Source organism: Phocoena phocoena, chromosome 5 (genome assembly GCF_963924675.1).
Source record: "Phocoena phocoena chromosome 5, mPhoPho1.1, whole genome shotgun sequence".
Lineage (NCBI taxonomy): Eukaryota > Metazoa > Chordata > Mammalia > Artiodactyla > Phocoenidae > Phocoena > Phocoena phocoena.
This window is the reverse complement of record NC_089223.1, coordinates 15,863,430-15,883,668: the sequence shown is the minus strand read 5'-3', so window position 1 is coordinate 15,883,668 and position 20,239 is coordinate 15,863,430.

The window sequence follows — 20,239 nt, the reverse complement described above, 5'->3', positions numbered from 1 at the left end:
AAACACTGCTTCACAATTACCAAATGAGTTGATAATACAATACAACTTCCTCATCTAACAACTCCCCAACTACTGTGGTCTGTATCCTTGCATGGAGCCCTGGAACCTGTATTGTCCTCTAGGTGTTAATGTGATGAAGTTAAACTGTAGCTACATAGTCCCCAAGGTTTCTACTAGCCATATGGTATTTTTTTCAGCAGTTACTTTTTTATGTCATGTGACCATGTAAAATATAATTCTGGTCACAGAAAATTTAGATGACCAGGAACATTTGAATTGTATTACATATGTTGCAACACCCTTGCATGTATTCTTTTATGATAAAACTTTATAGAATATTTTTTATTGTCTTTGTCTTAATTCTATTCTTCTATAATATATTACATGATATGAAAATCTGTTCATGAAAGCAAAATGAAAATTTAGAATGCAGGAGACAGTTGCCAGTCACAGCTCTTAAGACAACACAGTTCTTACATCTGTAATCTTGAATTGTTTAAAAATTTTCTAGACCAGAATTAGTTGGAAAAACATAGGTTGGAAAAGCTTCCTCCCTACCCACCAATTAATCCTTTCCAGCAATTTCATCCAGTAAGTCTCTTATTTGCTTTTAGTTAGTTTTCATCCCTTTCAACTGAACTATCACTATCACTTAAAACATTAGGTTTTCTTGAGGAAACTTATTCTTATTTGATGATTATAGAGCTCATTTCAAGGAGGCAGTTTTTTTAGAAATATTTTTAAATCATCTTCTGTCCTTTAGTGTTATTTAACCTTTGCTTAATATGTTAATGTTTGAGATATTAAATGCTATTACAAAAGGGATTTCACAAGCAAGACAATCCATCATGTGGGCGCTCTCAAAATTTATACTGTTACTCTTTCACTGTCACTTTTTTCCTATGTTGCCCAGGGTTGTCATTAGCCTTGGTAACATAAACAAATTCCTGCTGTTACTCACAGCAGGGTATGTTGCCTAAAGTTCTCCATGTGGGAAGCAGCTAAATTATGCTATGACTTGAATGATCTTCCCTTGTGACTTCTAATTCTACGTCCAATTTTAAAGACATATGTTTTCTTGCTCTCTGGCATTTTAATTAATATAGCTTATTTCTCCCAATCAGTAGCTATTTAAAAACTAGGGTTGTACCTCAGTTTTAGCAGTTCTGGAAAATTATCTACCTCTTTACCTCCAAGGTTGCTGAAAATGTATTTTATGTGCCTTATTTTAAGTTTTCCATTATTTTAAGTCAGACCTCCCCAACGATTATTCCCAATAATAATCTACGGTACTAAAGGAGATCTGCAGTTGGTTAAATCAACAGATGCAGAACCACAGGTTTGGAAGGCCTATGGGAAAGTTATATGTAGATTTTCCAGTGCACACGCATTGAGGGCCCTGACCCCTGCATCGTTCAAAGCACTATATATATATATTTTTTAAAGCTGAGTTTTACCTATAAAACACAAGATAAAAAAGGTTCTTTGATTTGTAATCTTGTGCTCATAAATACTATATATTTATTTGTGTAGGTTAAGTGGTATTCTTAATATTACTTATACCTAGAATTCTAATAAATGTCAAGCACTAAGAAAATCTTAGAGTCTTATCTACAGAATTATCTCTTATATGTATTTATTGAATTTATAGTAAACTACCTCTCTAAATTTTTTACCTAATTCTTAAAAAGATATGGCGTATGTTTTCTTTATGCTCTTTTGAAAGTAAGATACTTACTATAGAAGAAAGGATACAAAGATTTTGGGGATGGTTTTTGAGCCAATGATATTCAGTTGGAGATAAAACTTTTGAGTGGTGGGAATTAACATAATGAAGAATATAATTTTCTGAACAATAAGAAATCCACATAAAAGAAGGTAACATCAAATCATGAGGTACCAATTAATTTTTCACAAGGCAGTTTCTCATAAAGATGCAACAGATAATTAAAAAGCAAACTGACATCAAGAAAGAAAATTCAGGGCCCATGTCTTGGTCAGGGCCCCCTCAGGACTAAATCTCATTATACATATGTGTCTAAAATCATATTTTGCTATATTAAGTAACAAATATTAAATAATAATGGCTAAGGTGTCAAGAAAGTTTCATTACACATCTTCTACTTAACATGACAGTGAAGTGCAGAGTACGTTGAAGAAATGTGGCCATTAAAAATAATTAAAAATTTTAATTGATAGTATTTAAAATGTTATAGCTCAGCTATCAAGGTAATTCAGATATCCAGAATGATATATATCTGTGCATTATGATTTTATCTTTATAGGAGGTAGATCTTATTGATGAATTGTCTTCAGTTTACCTTGGTGCCTATGCATATAATTTTCTTTACAATCAAAGATCTGAAGTTGGATTTAACACTATTCTTAGCAGATGATATCATAGGGGAGGCATAAATTCTTTACTGAAGATTATCTTCTCTTCCCATGGCTAAATATGTCTTAAATCTTGTAACATGATTTGTAAAAAGAGACATTATTCCAAAAATACAAATTATCTCATTTTGAATTTAATCTTGTAAACTGCTTTGAGGGTGAACAGAGATCTATGTAATCTATAGGATTATATGGAACATGACACTTAAACCCATCTTCTTAGAGAGTGGTTCTTACTTGCCTAAATTTTTGTTCTTTTTTAAACAATAGTGAAACAGGGCAATTGAATATAGCATTAATCAGAATTTTATGTAAAAATAATAATATATTGTATGCTGTTTGCTAAGGGGTCACAGAGCAAATTTTTAAGCAAAGGGTTACTGTCCCAGATCCTGTGCCTAAAGCTGTTCACTCTCAACTAAAGTCATGCAATTAATACCCAAGGATAATTTTTCATGAATGTCAAATAAATGTAAAGTGCTGATCCTATAACATGAAGTTAACTACCAGTTGATCTTTTGTGCAATAGATCATTGTTTTATTCAGCAATAAAAATGCTTTAAGTTTCCTTTATCAATTGAAAAGGTCTTGTTATATTATAGTCATTCTCAATGTAACTGGTGGTATAAATTCATAGAATTACATCATTCAAGGACTTTTCACAACTTCCAGCTCTCAGAGTATAAACCAAATTCTGCAATGAAGAAATGTATACAAAACTGAAGAACTCTGTAACATTTTTCTTAAATTGCAGAGAGTAGATCTAAATGTCTTTGTACCCGTGATATTTTTATAAATACAATATTACAGACTCTTAAAAAGCAAAGTCCTCAACTTGTATATCTTCGTATCACCCAAAGTGCATAGCAAAATGTTTTGCATGTAATAGTCAATACATGTTAATTTACTGAGATCAATCTGGCATGAGCAGAATTTATGATAAAATAAGAGACACAGCAAAAAAAAAAAGTAAGGTTTTTCTTTTTCTTTTGCTCAAGCTAAATGTTATCGAAAGTATTAGGCCACCTTCAATGTACATATCTTACTAGAACTTGTTGTAACTTACTTGTGCGCGTGAAAAAAATTTCATATGTATATGGTTGAATTGTGTCCTCCAAAAAGATGTTGATGTCCTGATTCCCAGTACCTGTAAATGTGATCTTATTTGGAAATAGGATGTTTGCAGAACCTTATGTTAAGATCAGGGTAGACCCTAATCCAATATGACTCTGCCCTTATAACAGGGAGAATTTTCTCTCTTTGTGAATGCACATAGAGAGAACTCCTTGTGAAGAAGAAATCAGGGTGATGCAGCAGAAGCTAAGGAATTCTGAAGATCGTCAGAAAACTACCAGAAGCTAGGAGAGAGGCATGGAACAGAATCTCCCTCATAGCCCACAGAAACAGCCAACCCTGCCAACACCTTGATCTCAAAGTTTCAGCTGCCAGAACTGTGAGACAATAAATTTCTATTGTTTAGGCCACCTAGTTTGTGGTGCTTTGTTCTGACTGCCCTAGCAAACTAACAGAATATGCATGAATCACAAACAACTTAAAATTTAGATTTAAATACTTAGGTTATATAAGAATGAACTTTGTGTTTAACCTTTCTGTTACTAGTTAAAATGTGCTTTTGGAGGCAAAAACAAATGTTTGTGATGCAAAGTCAACAGAAATCTATATACAATATCAGATTTTGATTTAAGGAAATTAAAAAAAAGTCTGTGTACAAACCAGTGTTGGAAGTAAAAATAGAAAAGAGAACCATAGATGAACTAATACTGTAAAATTATTATAGAAATTTTCCTTTCCCTGTTCCAACTTTCTATTCTTTTTGCCCTTTTTCAATTTTATTAATAATCCTCATTTTGTCCACCAACAGTAAAGTGTAGGTGAATTCTATTTTCTTATGGACGGGAGGAGAAGACCACCACCACCTGTTTTTTAATTCTGGTAATATTCATTTGAAAAAAAAAGGAAAGGCATATCCTTGAGAGTATACTCACACACACTCCCTTTGACCACTATTGTCTGTATTAGCTCGAACTTTCATTCTCTACTTGATATTATCCAAGTCCTTCCATTTTTTTATAATTTTCTTTCAATCCTCTATTATCTCTGAAAATATGTATATAATTCAATAATCTGGATAAATTTTTCTTTACATATTTTCTGTAATCTGTACATTTTTACAATCTGGATACGTTTTCTTTACATACTTAGAAGTTGGGCTCCTTGGAAAACAGTCTCTGGTATGCAGTCTAATGTGCAGAATGTCTTTTTTTTTTTTAACATCTTTATTGGAGTATAATTGCTTTACAATGGTGTGTTAGTTTCTGCTTTACAACAAAATGAATCAGTTATATATATATATACACATGTTCCCATATCTCTTCCCTCTTGCGTCTCCCTCCCTCCCACCCTCCCTATCACACCCCTCCAGGCGGTCACAAAGCACGGAGCTGATCTCCCTGTGCTATGCGACTGCTTCCCACTAGCTATCTACCTTAAGTTTGGTAGTGTATATACGTCCATGCCTCTATCTCGCTTTGTCACAGCTCACCCTTCCCCCTCCCCATATCCTCAAGTCCATTCTCTAGTAGGTCTGTGTCTTTATTCCTGTCTTACCCCTAGGTTCTTCATGACATTTTTTTTTTCTTAAATTTCATATATATGTGTTAGCATACGGTATTTGTCTCTCTCTTTCTGACTTACTTCACTCTGTATGACAGACTCTAGGTCTATCCACCTCATTACAAATAGCTCAATTTCGTTTCTTTTTATGGCTGAGTAATATTCCATTGTATATATGTGCCACATCTCCTTTATCCATTCATCCAATGATGGCCACTTAGGTTGTTTCCATCTCCGGGCTATTGTAAATAGGGCTGCAATGAACATTTTGGTACATGACTCTTTTAGAATTATGGTTTTCTCAGGGTATATGCCCAGTAGTGGGACTGCTGGGTCATATGGTAGTTCTATTTTTAGTTTTTAAAGGAACCTCCATGCTGTTCTCCATAGTGGATGTACCAATTTACATTCCCACCAACAGTGTAGGAGGGTTTCCTTTTCTCCACACCTTCTCCAGCATTTATTGTTTCTAGATTTTTTGATGATGGCCATTCTGACTGGTGTGAGAAGATATCTCATTGTAGCTTTGATTTGCATTTCTCTAATGATTAGTGATGTTGAGCATCCTTTCATGTGTTTGTTGGCAATCTGTATATCTTCTTTGGAGAAATGTCTATTTAGGTCTTCTGCCCATTTTTGGATTGGGTTGTTTGTTTTTTTGTTATTAAGCTGCATGAGCTGCTTATAAATTTTGGATTAATCCTTTGTCAGTTGCTTCCTTGGGATCAACACTTACAGAAGGGAGGGTGTGGAAGCAGGACTGAGCAGAAGGAGAAGTCAACCCAGCAGGGTGCTCTGGAGGGAGAATGGGCTTTCAGAATTGTTCTAACTTGGGCTAAAACAGCTGGCCTTTGTACTCCTGCATAGATCAGTCATTGGAGTGGGCCACCCCACAAAGAGTGTGACCTTGTGCAAGGTGGCTCTCTGCAGCTGAGTGAATCCCTTGAAGGTGCTGACAGTTCAAAGCTGTTTGTCACCAGCGCTTCCCATAGCTGAGGCAGCAAGTCCTTCCCTGAAAGGATTCTGGGTACCACGTTACAGTGCCCATTACATGGGAGAATGAATATCACAAGTTTACCTTGTAAAAGATACTCTCCTAATACTATACAGCACTTGATTTTTTTAAAAACTGGAAGCATTTTAATTATGAGACAAGAGATGTCATATTTAAAACTTTTGTAAATGAAGGATGCTTTAATTCATAAAGGAAAAAATCATCCACTAGTTTAGATTTTTAGCTTTAAAATAACCAATATATTCACATGTTGACCTTGCTGGAGGCAGGGTTCACCTCTATGAACACCCTGTGAAATTTTGAATGCTAAATGATTTCCAACACTGATGGATGCTGACCTGAACTTTCAAACACTATTAGATCAGCATGATAAAGCAGACTTAGAGCAAACTCTAAAGAGCAAATCCCTTTTTTGTCACTGATCACCTCTTCCTGCTACCACTCAAGGGAATTTAAACTGGGACTTTAAAACAAAATTATTTAAAATGTCATGTCCTTGATGCCATAAAATTTATCCTTTGTACTTGCTTTAAAATATTTTCAGCCAGTTACTTCACACCTCTGCCTAGAGAGCTTGGGTTCTACGGAGTACTGCAGATAGGGATGTTATGGGTTGATAATTCTGCTGCTTAAGCTCTCTGCACGTTGCTTACTTTGTTCATTAAGCTCTTAATGTGAAATCTGATTCTTCCCCAGGTTTTTGTCCCCTGGCCATGTATCATCTAGTTCCTTCAATTTTCCTTTGTGATCAATCTCATTCCTGAGCCAACCTATTTCTGCTTCAGCTCTTTTTCTTTATTGCTAGAGAATTAAGTTCTTATTCCCACCCTTTTAATCGCGTAATTATCTCTGAGCTAGATTTTTTCAGTGGCACTTAGTCTCTTCTCCCTAATCATTGTTAAGCTTTTAAATTTTTTATGAATCCTTTCTGCTTTAAATTCGCTCAATGTTTTATGACGTAAGTTTTGTGTGTTTATTTTCTTTGTAGTGGCAGACTTTCTGGTACTTTGGTTTAAACTTGTCTGCAAATACTGTGAAGTTTTTACCAATAGATAGACAGGTTCTATGTGCTATTTAAGATAAACTTGCACAAGAAATGTATCTGAGTCTAAAGTGTTAAAATACATTTTTATATCTCCTGACCATTTCTTTAAAAATCGATTTTGCTTAGCTCCTAATTCTTCTTTGCTTTCTTCAGTGGTTCATAGGTCTTGGGCTGACAGGTTTATTATTTACCCACCAGACAAACAATGTTTTGTTAACAAAAATAATAGTCTTTCTGAAAGCAAGAGTACATTGCAATTGTTCTGGTCATATGCAGAAAGGTTTATTTTAAATTCACCATTATTTTGTGGAAGAGGTATATAATAATAGCCATTATATCAATTAAAATAGAAATGTGATAAGAAAACTGTCTTTTTTTTTTTTTAATGTAATGGTTTTTCTGAAGTAACTCATTGTACCAAGTTATTCAGGCACTCTCTAGTGTGGTTTTGACTACTAACTATAACATAGAACATAGTTCTATGAAATGAATTCATCAGAGTCGGAGGATACATGACCAATATGCAAAAATCAGTTGTATTTATATATACTAGCAATGAACAATCCCAAAAGGAAATTAAGAAAACAATTCCATTTATAATAGCATAAAAAAGAGTGAAATATTTAGGAGTAAATTTCACCAAGGAGGTACAAGACTAGTGCATTGAAAACTATAAAACATTGCTAAAATATATTAAAGAAGACTTAAATAAATAGAAAGACATTGCATATTCATGGGTTAGAAGACATAATATTGTTAAAATGGAATTATTCTCCATTAGATTAATGCAATCTCTGTCAAAATCTAAATGACCATTTATTTTTAAGAAGTGGAAGAGCTGATCCTAAAATTCATACAGAATTGCAAGAGACCACAAATACCCAAACCAATCTTAGAAAAGAACAAAGTTGGAACACTCACACTTCTTCAATTCCAAAACTTACTACAAAGCTACAATAATCAAAAAAGTATGATGCTAACATAAGGGTAGACATATAGATTAATGGAATAGAATTGACAATCTAGAAATAAACCAATACATCTATGACCAGTTTATTTTGATGAAGGTACAAAAACCATTCAGTGGGAAAGAATATTGTCTTTAATAAATGATGCTAGGACAACTGAATATCTACATGCAAAAGAATAAAATTAGATCCTTACCTCATACAGTATATAAAAATTAAGTCAAAATGGAGCAAAGAACTAAGTGCCAGAGCTAAAACTAAAAACTCTTAGAAGAAAACATAAGTAAATCTTCATGACCTTGGATTTGGCAATGGTTTCTTAGATATGATACCCAAAACACAAGAAACAAATTAAAACAAAACAGATGAATTAGACTTCATCAAAATTAAAACATTTGTGCAAAGGGCACTATGAAGAAAGTGAAAAGGCAACCCACATAATAGAAGAAAATATTTGTAAATCATATATATATAGAGAGAGTATAGTATCCAGAATATATAAAGAAACCTTACTAGCCAAGAACAAAAGCCAACCCAATTAAAATCTGGGTGAAGTATTTAAATAGAGATTTGTCCAAAGAAGATACACAAATGGTCAACAAGCACATGAAAGATACTCAACATCATTTTTCATTTGAGAGATGCAAATTGAAACACAATAAGATACCACTTAATATCCAGTAAGATGACTATAATAATAAAAGTAGTCAATAACAAATATTGCACAGACATGGAGAAATTGGAACACCCATATATTGCTGGTGGGTATGTAAAATAGTGCTGTGACTGTGGAAAACAGTTTGGCAGTCCTCCAGTAAGTTAAACATAGAATTACCATGTGACTTAACTATTCCATTCCTAGGTAAACACTCCAAAGAATTAAAAACAGATGTTCAAACAAAAACTTATACATGAATATTTGTAACAGTACTATTCAGAATAGTCAAAAAGAAATAAACAACCCAGAAGTTGATCAACTGATGAATGGATAAACAAAGTGTGGTATATCTAGACAATAGAGTATTACCCAGCCATAAAAAGGAATGAAGCACTGATATATGCAATAACATGGATATCCTTAGAAACATTATGCTAAGTGAAAATTTAAGCCGACACAAAAGACCATATACAGTATAATTCTGTTTATATGAAATATTCAGAATAGATAAATTGGTAGAGACAAAAAACAGATTAGTGGTCTGCCAGGGATTGTGGGCAGGGAGGAATGGGTAATGACTCATTAATGGATATGGAGTTTCCATTTGGGGTAATGAAAGTGCTCTGGAACAAGACAGTGATGATGGTTTCACAATATTGTGAATAGTATACTTATTTATTTGTTGCACATGTTCATTAGTATAAATGCCATTGAACTGTATAACTTAAAGTAGTTAAAATGGTGAATTTTATGCTATATGAATTTTAACACAATAAAAAACAATTTATAAAAAAAATTCCCCACCAATGGATCGTGTATATTCTTTTGAAGTTTAATTTCTCATTAAAGGATAAACTTTTTCCCAAATACATGTAATGGGTGGAATTTTACCTTGAAATCCAGGTGAAAGAGTATCTGAGAACTTTCCCTTATTTATTAAGTGTGAGAGCATATAATGGTAATTAATTTGCTTTGTCTGTTAGAAAGTAATTTAGCTCTGTAGATACTATGACCTTACCACCAAAGAAGAAATTCTATAATTGTATTAAAGAGTGTGATTTGGATCATAAAATTAAGTCTAATTATGTGTTCATTTTATTGAATTGTAAAAACACTGAAATAAGTTTTAGTATACTCTGTGTCATAGATTTGTGGCAGCTGTTTCCACACGTGTCACCCCCAATTTGTAATTTCCATCTGTAAGTCTTTGTGCCAGAAGAGCTCTAGACCTGAGTGACATCAATGTAAATAGATCATCACACTGATTCTTAACTCTTCTGCCTCATTGTGGTAAAAATTGATCAAACTCAGAAGGGGCATCTTTACCCAGCAGCTTGCTTTCAAAGAGCAATCATGCTCTCTAAGCACTGGTAGCACAGCCATTGATTTTAGAATCAATGGGGCATCAGGGCAACACTGGATCTCTGATTGGCAGCAGGAAAATGGGTTAGAACATTTCAAACTTTATAAAATAAAGGCAAAATAAACATTAAATTTCACAAAATCACATCTGCTCTGGCTGCTTGCATTTTAGGATTTAGCTTGAAGCAGACATGAAATGTCCAACATTCAACTTCAGAAATTTGAAAATCAGCCAGCCACCCCAACTTTGTATCCCATTGCCCAACATTCCAGTTGAGACTCAAATGTGGACTTACTCTTAAGAGCTCTTTATGATATCTCATTTTGAAATTTTTATCACTTTTCAAGAACTGGGATCCTAGGTTGGTAGGCTGGTAGAATCTGAGCATTCCCAGAAGACTCACAACACAAAGCCCAGAATTGTTTTACAGGTGATAATTTGACAAACGCTAAGTGTATAGCTGCAAGAGTCCGTAAAACATGCTTGTTTGAATAAATGCCAAGTCGTGGCTTGACCTCATAATAAAATGACAAAGTAGAAACAGTGATTTTGTTCAAATTAATGTAAACATTTAGATGAAATTATAGTAAGTAATGGAATGTTTGTTCTTTGTACATTTTTCTAAGCTTTGTCTCTCCTGGCCCCCTTTCCATGCCTCCACTGATAGTTTTAACTGGATTCACCTGTCAAACTAGTGGCACATAGTAGAGTGTCCTTAGTTTCGTGGATGCTGTTTTGGGGGGTTGACTTTAAGTTACAGTGTGTTTCATTTTGATTTTGCAGCTTAGATTGTAACACACTGTACATAATTTGTACTTAACTTTCTTTGTACCTTTTGTTTCTTTGACAGATGGCTGCTGCCAAGAATCAGCTTGGGTGGGGAGCTAAAGTTCCAAGAAATATAAGAATTGCATGCATAGCTAATATCCCTTAGGTTTTTTCCTGCACTCTACATGATAAACAGAGACCCAAGCCACAGTTCCTGCCTTCTGGGATGGTCCTTACCAATGACGGCTTTGTCTCTTGCCTGAGTCCCAGTTCCCTAGTCTGTAAATCAGACATAATTTGTTTGTCATCCCCTTTACTTCACCAAGGGATTTTAAGGATTGAGAAACCTTGTAGCACTTGACAATATAAAATGTTATGGTGATGGTTAAAAAGAAGAATGACCTTGTCCCGCCAATGAGTAATTTACTCCCAGGGAGTAAGTTAGGTATCTGGGATGTGAATTAACTCTCTCATATCCATCAAGGCACCATTTTCAGCTGAGTGCTATAGGGCATTAAAGAATACACTATTTCCATGAGAAGCCAAAGTACTTCTGCTCTTCCCGCTATGTCTACATTTTTAAAGCAACTAACAATTTACAAGGAGATATTAGACACCTTTGGGAAATACCAAAAATTAAATCTGGAAAATCATCCCAGTCTTATACACAATTATTGAAGTAACCTCGAATGTTTGTTTATCCCTTTGATATAATAAACTAAAAACTTCTCAAGCTTTATGTTAGGTTCTCCCTCTAAGTCAGCCTCAGACTAGAAGCACGAATGTATCACAGTTGTCCTTCACAGCTCCTTTTAGCTTTATGAATTTATACAAACTTTGTTTTATCCTATTGATAAGCTGATTATCACTTTGTAGTGGTGTGTATTAAGTTTACAACTTATTTTCTAAGTTAATAATAATCAATTTCTAATAGTTTTCTAGGGCTGCTGTAACAAAGTACCACAAACTGGGTGGCTTAAACAACAATAAAGTGCCTCAAAGTGGGTGGCTTTGTCTCTTGGTTCTGGAGGCTAGAAAATGGAGATCAAGTTGTCAGCCAGATCAGTTCCTTCTGAGGGCTGGGAGAGAGAAATCTGTTCATTCCTCTCTCCTAGCCTCTGGTGGTTTGGTAGCAATCTTTATCCTTCATTAGCTTCTGCTGCATCACCTTGATCTCTGCCTTCATCTTCATGTGGCAGAGTCTCTGTGTGCATGGCTGTGTCCAAATATCCCCTTTCCATAAAGATGCCTGTCATAGTGAATTAGGAGCCCATCTTACTCCAATATGACCTCATCTTAATTTAACTAATTACATCTGCAACAACTATTTCCAAATAAGGTCACATTCTGAGATACTAGGGGTTAGAACTTTAATATACGAATTTGGCAGTCGGGGGCATATAATTCAACCCATAACACAGTTTTATTTAATCTAAGTTAAATTTGTTCAAGCAACATGAAATAATAACTCATTATAGTCTAAAATTTATATTTGAAGCCATATTCTTTTTTTTTTTTTTTAACACTCTTCATGGCTTTTAGATTTGTCACCTACTCTTCCAGCTTTTATTTTCAGTGTCTATGGTGTTCCAGTTGCTTTCACGCAGGTGTCTTACAGTGTTCTTTCTTACTCTTTCTAGGGTAATTTCTACATTCTTAGGGTCTGCAATTCTGTTACCATTGTTTGGATTATCACTGCATACATGTGTTACGTATCACTTGATCACTCCAAAATTCATAAATGCTTCAAAGCCTGGCACCTAAACTGGAATTTTTATTTGAGTCTGCCTGGTAGTAGATCTATGACCTTAGGTGAGTCATAGTCTATGACCTATGAGTGAGTTTCCTTACTGGTAAAGGGATTCATGATATTTGTAATAGGGATTCAGAGAAGACTGAACAGGATACTGAAAATAAAGTTGGTAAAGCTGTTAGCATAAAGCTTGAGATTTAACAAATGTTCAGGTAATTTACTTGTTTTCATTTTATTATTCAAAATGGCTTAGTGTTATCTACAAATTGAAGAGAAAACAATGAGGCCTTTCTCCAGGTCACTCAACAAAATTTGTACAAGGCTGTGTCAATTTTCTTCTAGGTTAGTTTGCTGTAACAAATGACCCTCCCTCAAATCTCAAGTAGTTTATAAGAACAAATTTTTTTGTAGTTTTGTTTTCGCTTTTTTTCTTGTTTGTTTTGTTTTATCTACTTGTCACACTAGTTCTGCTCCTGCCCCACATTTCTCCCTCATTCCAGAATGCAGGCTAAAAACAGAGCCTGAAGACCCTATCTAGAACATACTATTCTTACAACAGAGGAAAGGAGTCCAAACCAAAGTACTCAATGGCTCTTAAAGCTCTGCTTATAGCTGGCATATTCTCACTTCTACTCAAATGCAGATCATTTGGGCCAGCATGGTGCCATGAGGTTGGGAAGTATACTTCTTCAATAGAAAGGCAGTGCAAGTCACATAATAAAAGGTAGAAATGTAATCTAAAAAGGAGGAAGAAAATTATTTGGAACAGAGTACAATCTATTACAAAGAGCAATCACAGTTCTGATACCTAAAAAACACAACTATTTGTATTTTTCTCTTCGTGGATGTACCCCTTTATAGTCACCTCTGATCTTTCTGTTGTTGTTATTGTTTCTCATCTGGAAAAACATAATTCTAATCTTGAAATGACTAATATTGATCGCCCTCATAAAAGGACTTTTGAAAGACACTTAAATCCGATTACTTTTATCCACATGCATGATTAATCTCTTCAAACTCCCCAAATCAACATAAGGTTTCCTTATATGCAGGTTCATATTACTTTTCCCAAAATTTATACCCAAATATTTAGTGGCCTGTTAGACATCTTTTGTTTCTGCCTGCTTTAGATAATATTCCAGCCTTTTCTGGTAATAATACTCCAATTTAAAAAAAAAAATTACCCTTTAACATTTTCAAACCCCTGGATATTCTGTACTTTAAAGTGTGTGAAAATTAATAAAAGAAAACCTCAACTAAAATTGGAGTCAGGAAGGACTGAGGGAACTCAAACACAGTACCAATCTTGGTCAACTGCAGATCCCAACTGAAAGAGACTACATTGTACTCTCAAACAGGAAGTGTAACTACTTTCCTAGCCAGCAGGGGGAAGGAAGATCTTCTTGCCCAGCAACAAGCCCAGTCAGTGGATTTGCCACAGCTGAGTCAATGAGAAGCTATCATCACCTGAGCTCTTATTTTCCTTCAATGAACTTTCATTTCTCTCTTGCTGATGACTTCCTTATCCCACTTTCTTTAAAAGCCTTCTATTTTGTATAACCCCTCAGAATATCTCTCTGCTTGCCAGATGAGATGCTGCCCGATTCATGAATCATTTAAAGCTTCTGCAAACTTAGGTCTTTAAATTTACTCAGTTGAATTTTGGTTGTTAACAAGTGTCACTTGAGTGGATATATGAATCAGGCTGAGCTAAACAGAGCCAATAGGTGTGAGCCAGACTATGGGGAAAGACCATCTATCTTTTGTATGGGGTTTATGAGGTACTACCTGGAACCATACCTGGAACTACTGGTAACTCTCTGGCCACCATGAGAGTATAGCTTCCCTGAATTATCCAGACCAAAGAATTTGACAATTGAAGAGAAAAAGAAAATATTAGTAGTATTGTTTAAACACCTAGATAACAACCTTAACTGAAGCTTTACTCCCTGGATTTGTAAATCAATACATTTCCTTTTTTTGCTTAAAGTGGTTTGAGTTGGGTTTCTGTCATTTGCAACTAACATAGTCTTGACTCATATGCAATTTTCTAGAATCTTCTGAAATGTGAACGAATATATGCTTCTGAGCTCCAAGATTGCAAGGAATGAAAACTACTATAACAAATAATTTACTATAAATTATTTTCAAGTTTCAAGAGAAGGGAGTGGCATTATGATGTCAAGGGAAAGGAAAGAATTTAAAATTAATGGACCTGAATTAGAAATCTTGTTCTGCTACTTACTACCATTGTGACCAGGGAGAATCATTTAAACTTCACAATATCCTTTTTTAATTTTTAAAATGGTGTAATACTAGAATTCTAGGAGAGCTATTATGGGGATCAAATAAAATAGTACTTGTGAAAAGAATTTTTTAAAGAGGGGATATATGTATACATATAGCTGATTCACTTTGCTGTACAGTAGAAACTAACACAACATTGTAAAGCAACTATACTCCAATAAAAATTAATTAAAAATAATTTTTAAAAGATTTTATAGAAATGACCATTATTCTTACCACAAGGCTGACATATAGTTCCAAGACTAGCAGCATTTGCATCACCTGGGAGCTTGTTAAAAATTCAGATCCCAGCTCTACTGAATAAGAATTTTTGAGGATGGGGCTCAGGAATCCATGTTTTAAGAAACTCTCTAGGAAATCCTTGTGAGAGCTATAGCTTGAAAATCATCACCTTAAAATTATTATACAAATAAAAGAAGCAAGTCACCAGGATATCTATACTTCTGAGGAGGATTCAGTGAACTGTAAGAGGAAGCACATTTACCAAAAACTTTCTGATTTAGCCATAAAGAATTTAAAGAGTCACTATATAAGATAATGGTGAGTATAAGGCATTATGTTTAATTATCAAAGCAATGATATATAATAAGTGATATGAAATTTAAAAGAAAGGATAAATAAGCACTACAATTTTCTCAGAGCAATAGATTGGAATAAATTCTCCAAAGTATGTGTAGAATTGGGCTAAGTTAAGTGAGTGGAAAGAATTCCAGATAAAAGAATTAGGGTGAAAAACAAGATGGAAGGGCAAGGCCAGGAGTAATTTCAGCATGACTAGAGCACAGAATGCTTTTGGGGGGAAAAAAAAGGAGAAACAAGAAAGGAACTTGGGATAAGCTAAAAATGGCTTTTGGTGATAATCAAATGTATTTGGCCTTCATCTTGTCAGCAGTGATGAATTTATAAAGAGAGAATTAAAACAGTGCACGCACATCACGCCATAGTGGTTTAAAACAATGTCTCAGTGTTGCCTGGATTTAAATCCTAAATCATTACTTACTATCTGTATAAATTTAAAATACTTTTAACTACCCTCTCTCAAATAGACAGTGGGAATATAATTTACCTACAGAGTTTAGTGCTTATTTGTAGTTACTATAATCTACTCTGCCTGGTTTAAGCATGGAGAGAGTTACTACAGAATAGCAAATGGCCTTTGGAAGCATTTGCTGAGTTTTAAAAAATGATGCCCAAAGCCAATGAAGAACTGGACCAACATGGATATACTGCTGCTCCTGCCATAATCAGGAAGCCACTGCTGTATCAAGAAGTCACCATGACATCTCTCAAGTCCAGAGTCACGACGTCTTTGCTATAGTTTGTAATAGAAAACATACACCTTCAGTTCTGCATCTCTCTAGACTTCACTCAGTTCGGATTCAAGTTTTGCATGAATGCATATGAATGATGCACTTGGTTGGAAATGAGTCTGGGGAATGTGGCATTTAGCTTTCCCACTTTCCAGCCCAGGAAGGTACACTGGGAAAAAGTTAAGATTAAATGTTGAAGGAGCCAATCCACATTATCACCTCCTAACTCTCAGGGTGACTGTGAGGATTAGATGAGCTTGTTTGTGAAGCCTTCACCAGGATGGCTTACATTTAGTAAGTGCTCAGCAAATGGTAGCTTACAAAAGACTTTAGGATCAAATATTTGAATAAAAACAGAAGCTATAGAGTCATTTATGAGATAATTGCTTCAGTTTAGAACAGAAGAAATAATGGCACAGAATGAAAATTGTAAATATGATGAATAGAATGGATATATGTGCTATTTCAAAGACATTATGGACAGGATTTGATGATAGAATGTAACAGCTAGTTTCTCAGTTTATTGTTCAGATTGCTAGTGATTATCAGCATAAGGCTACTTTTTTTTAATTTCAACATGCATATTAGAAAGGGAATCAAATAAATTTCAGATAGGAGAATTGGTTGCTTGGCCTTCTTGTGTTTTCAAACCCAAACATTGTGAGTGTAGACATCTGAAGAATTTGTGGCAACTCAGTATTCTCCCTGAAAGAGTAAATTTCAATAAATATGTTCTGGATGGCTCTTATGCAATGTCTCAGAAATTAAACAGGTATTTACCTGGAGCCAGAAATAAAATTAATTTTTCTTTCGCAAGTCAAAATATCTTCATTTAAAGGTAGAAGTCATTAATGGGGAGAAACTTAGGCCATATTCTGCAAGACATTTATTCCCCTGAAAAATGACTACTAGAAAGACCAAAGAATGTGTTGATTCCAAATACTCAGTAGGACATCCAGCTTAACTAGTTATACACTCTTCCAGGAAGTCAGTAATAGAGTTCTCAGTGTTTTTGCACAGTTGTTCTAGAAGGAGGAAACAATTATCATTGACTCAGCACTTTGTTCATGTACTTAGTACATCAATAATGGCCGGGTTGGGGATGGAAGAAGGTATTCCATGATAATGGGAATCAAAAGAAAGCTGCAGTAGCAATATTCATATCAGACAAAACAGACATTAAAGATTTATAAGAGACGAAGACAATATATAATGATCAAGGGATCAATCCAATTAGAAGATATAACAATTGTAAATACATATGCACCCAACATAGGAGCACCTCAATATACAAGGCAAATACTAACAGCCATAAAGGGAGAAATCGACAGTAACACAATAATAGTGGGAGATTTTAACACCCCACTTTCATCAATGGACAGATCATGCAGACAGAAAATGAATAAGGAAAAACAGGCCTTAACTGACATATTACACCAGATGAACTTAATTGCTATTTATAGAGTATTCCATCCAAAACCAGAATACACATTCTTCTGAAGTGCACACAGAACATTCTCCAGAACTGACCACATGCTGGGCCACAAGGATAGTCTCAGTAAACTTAAGAAAATTGAAATCATATCAAGCATCTTTTCCGATCCCAATGCTATGAGATTAGAAATCAACTACAAGAAAAAAATATATAAAAAACACAAATACGTGGAGGTTGAACAGTATGCTACTAAACAACCAATGGATCACTGAAGAAATCAAAGAGGAAATCAAAAAGATACCTAGAGACAAGTGAAAGTGAAAGCACAATGATCCAAAACCTATAGGATGCAGCAAAAAGTGTTCTAAGAGGGAAGTTTATAGCAATACAATCTTACCTCAAGAAACAAGAAAAATCTCAAATAAACAACTTAACACTACTCCTAAAGCAACTAGAGAAACAGGAACAAACAAAACCTGAAGTTAGTAGAAGGAAAGAAATCATTAAGATCAGAGCAGAAATAAATAGGGACAAAGAAAACATCAGATGCCAATGAAACTAAAAGCTGGTTCTTTGAAAAGAGAAACAAAATTGATAAACCTTTAGCCAGACTCATCAAGAAAAAAACGAGAGGACTCAAATCAATAAAATTAGAAATGAAAAAGAAGTTACAACTGACACCCCAGAAATACAAAGGACCATAAGAGACTACCACAAACAACTACATGCCAATATAATGGACAACTTGAAAGAAATGGACAAATTCTTAGAAAGGTACAGTCTCCCAAGACTGAAACAGGAAGAAATAGAAAATATGAACAGACCAATCACAAGTACTGAAATTGAAACTGTGATTTAAAAAAACTCCCAACAAACAAAAGTCCAGGACCAGATGGCTTCTCAGGCGAATTCTATCAAACATTTAGAGAAGAGCTAACACCTATCCTTCTGAAACTGTTCCAAAAAATTGCAGAGGAAGGAAAACTCCCAAATTCATTCTATGAGGCCACCATCACCCTGATACCAAAACCAGACAAAGATACCATTAAAAAAAGAAAAAAAGAAAGAAAGAAAGAAAGAAAATTACAGGCCAATATCACTGATGAACATAGATGCAAACTTCAACAAAACACTAGCAATCTGAATCCAACAATACATTAAAAGGATCATACACCATGATCAAGTGGGATTTATCCCAGGGATGCAAGGATTTTTCAATATCTGCAAATCAGTGTGATATACCACATCAACAAATTGAAGAATAAAAACCATATGCTCATCTCAATAGATGCAGAAAAAGCTTCTGACAACATTTAACATTGATTTATGATAAAAAATGTCCAAAAAGTGGGCATAGAGGGAATATACCTCAACATAATAAAGACCATATATGACAAACCTACAGCTAACATCATACTCAATGGTGAAAAGCTGAAAGCATTTCCTCTAAGATCAGGAACAAGACAAGGATGTCCACTCTTGCCACTTTGATTCAACACAGTTTTGGAAGTCCTAGCTATGACACCTGAGAAGAAATAAAAGGAATCCAAATTGGAAAAGGAGAATTTAAACTGTCACTGTTTGCAGATGGCATGATACTATACATAGAAAATCTTAAAAGGCACTATCAGAAAACTACTAGAGCTCAATGAATTTGGTAAAGTTGCAGGATACAAAATTAATACACAGAAATCTGTTTCATTTCTATACACTAACAATGAAAGATCAGAAAGAGAAATTCAAGAAGCGACCCATTTACCACTGCACCAAAAAGAAAAAAAATACCTAGGAATAAACCTACCTGAGGAGGCAAAAGACCTGCACTCAGAAAACTATAAGACACTGATGAAAGAAATTGAAGACGACACAAAGAGATGGAAAGGTATACCATGTTCTTGAACTGGAAGAATCAATATTGTCAAAATGACTATACTACCCAAGGCAATCTACAGATTCAATGCAATCCCTATCAAATAACCAATGACAGTCTTCACAGAACTAGAACAAAAAATCTTAAAATCTGTATGGAGACACAAAGGACCCCGAATAACCAAAGCAATCTTGAGAAAGGAAAATGGAGCTGGGGGAATCAGGCTCCCAGGCTTCAGTCTATATTACAAAGCTGTAGTCTTCAAATCAGTATGGTACTGGCACAAAAACAGAAATATAGATCAATGGAACAGGATAGAGAGTGAAGAAATAAACCCAGGCACCTATGGTCATTAATCTGGGACAAAACAGGCAAGACTACACAATGGTGGAAAGACAGTCTCTTCAACAAATGGTGCCGGGAAAACTGGACAGCTACATGTTAACAAAAATAGAGCATTATTTAATACCATACACAAAATAAGTTCAAAATGGATTAAAGACCTAAAGGTGAGACCAGACACTGTAAAAGTCCTAGAGGAAAATATAGGCTGAACACTCCCTGACAAAAATCTCAGCAATATCTTTTTCAATCTGTCTCCCAGAATAATGGAAGTAAAAAAATAAACAAACAAATGGGACCTAATTAAACTGAAAAGCTTTTGCACAGCAAAGTAAACCATGAACAAAACAAAAACACAGCCCACAGATTAGGAGAAA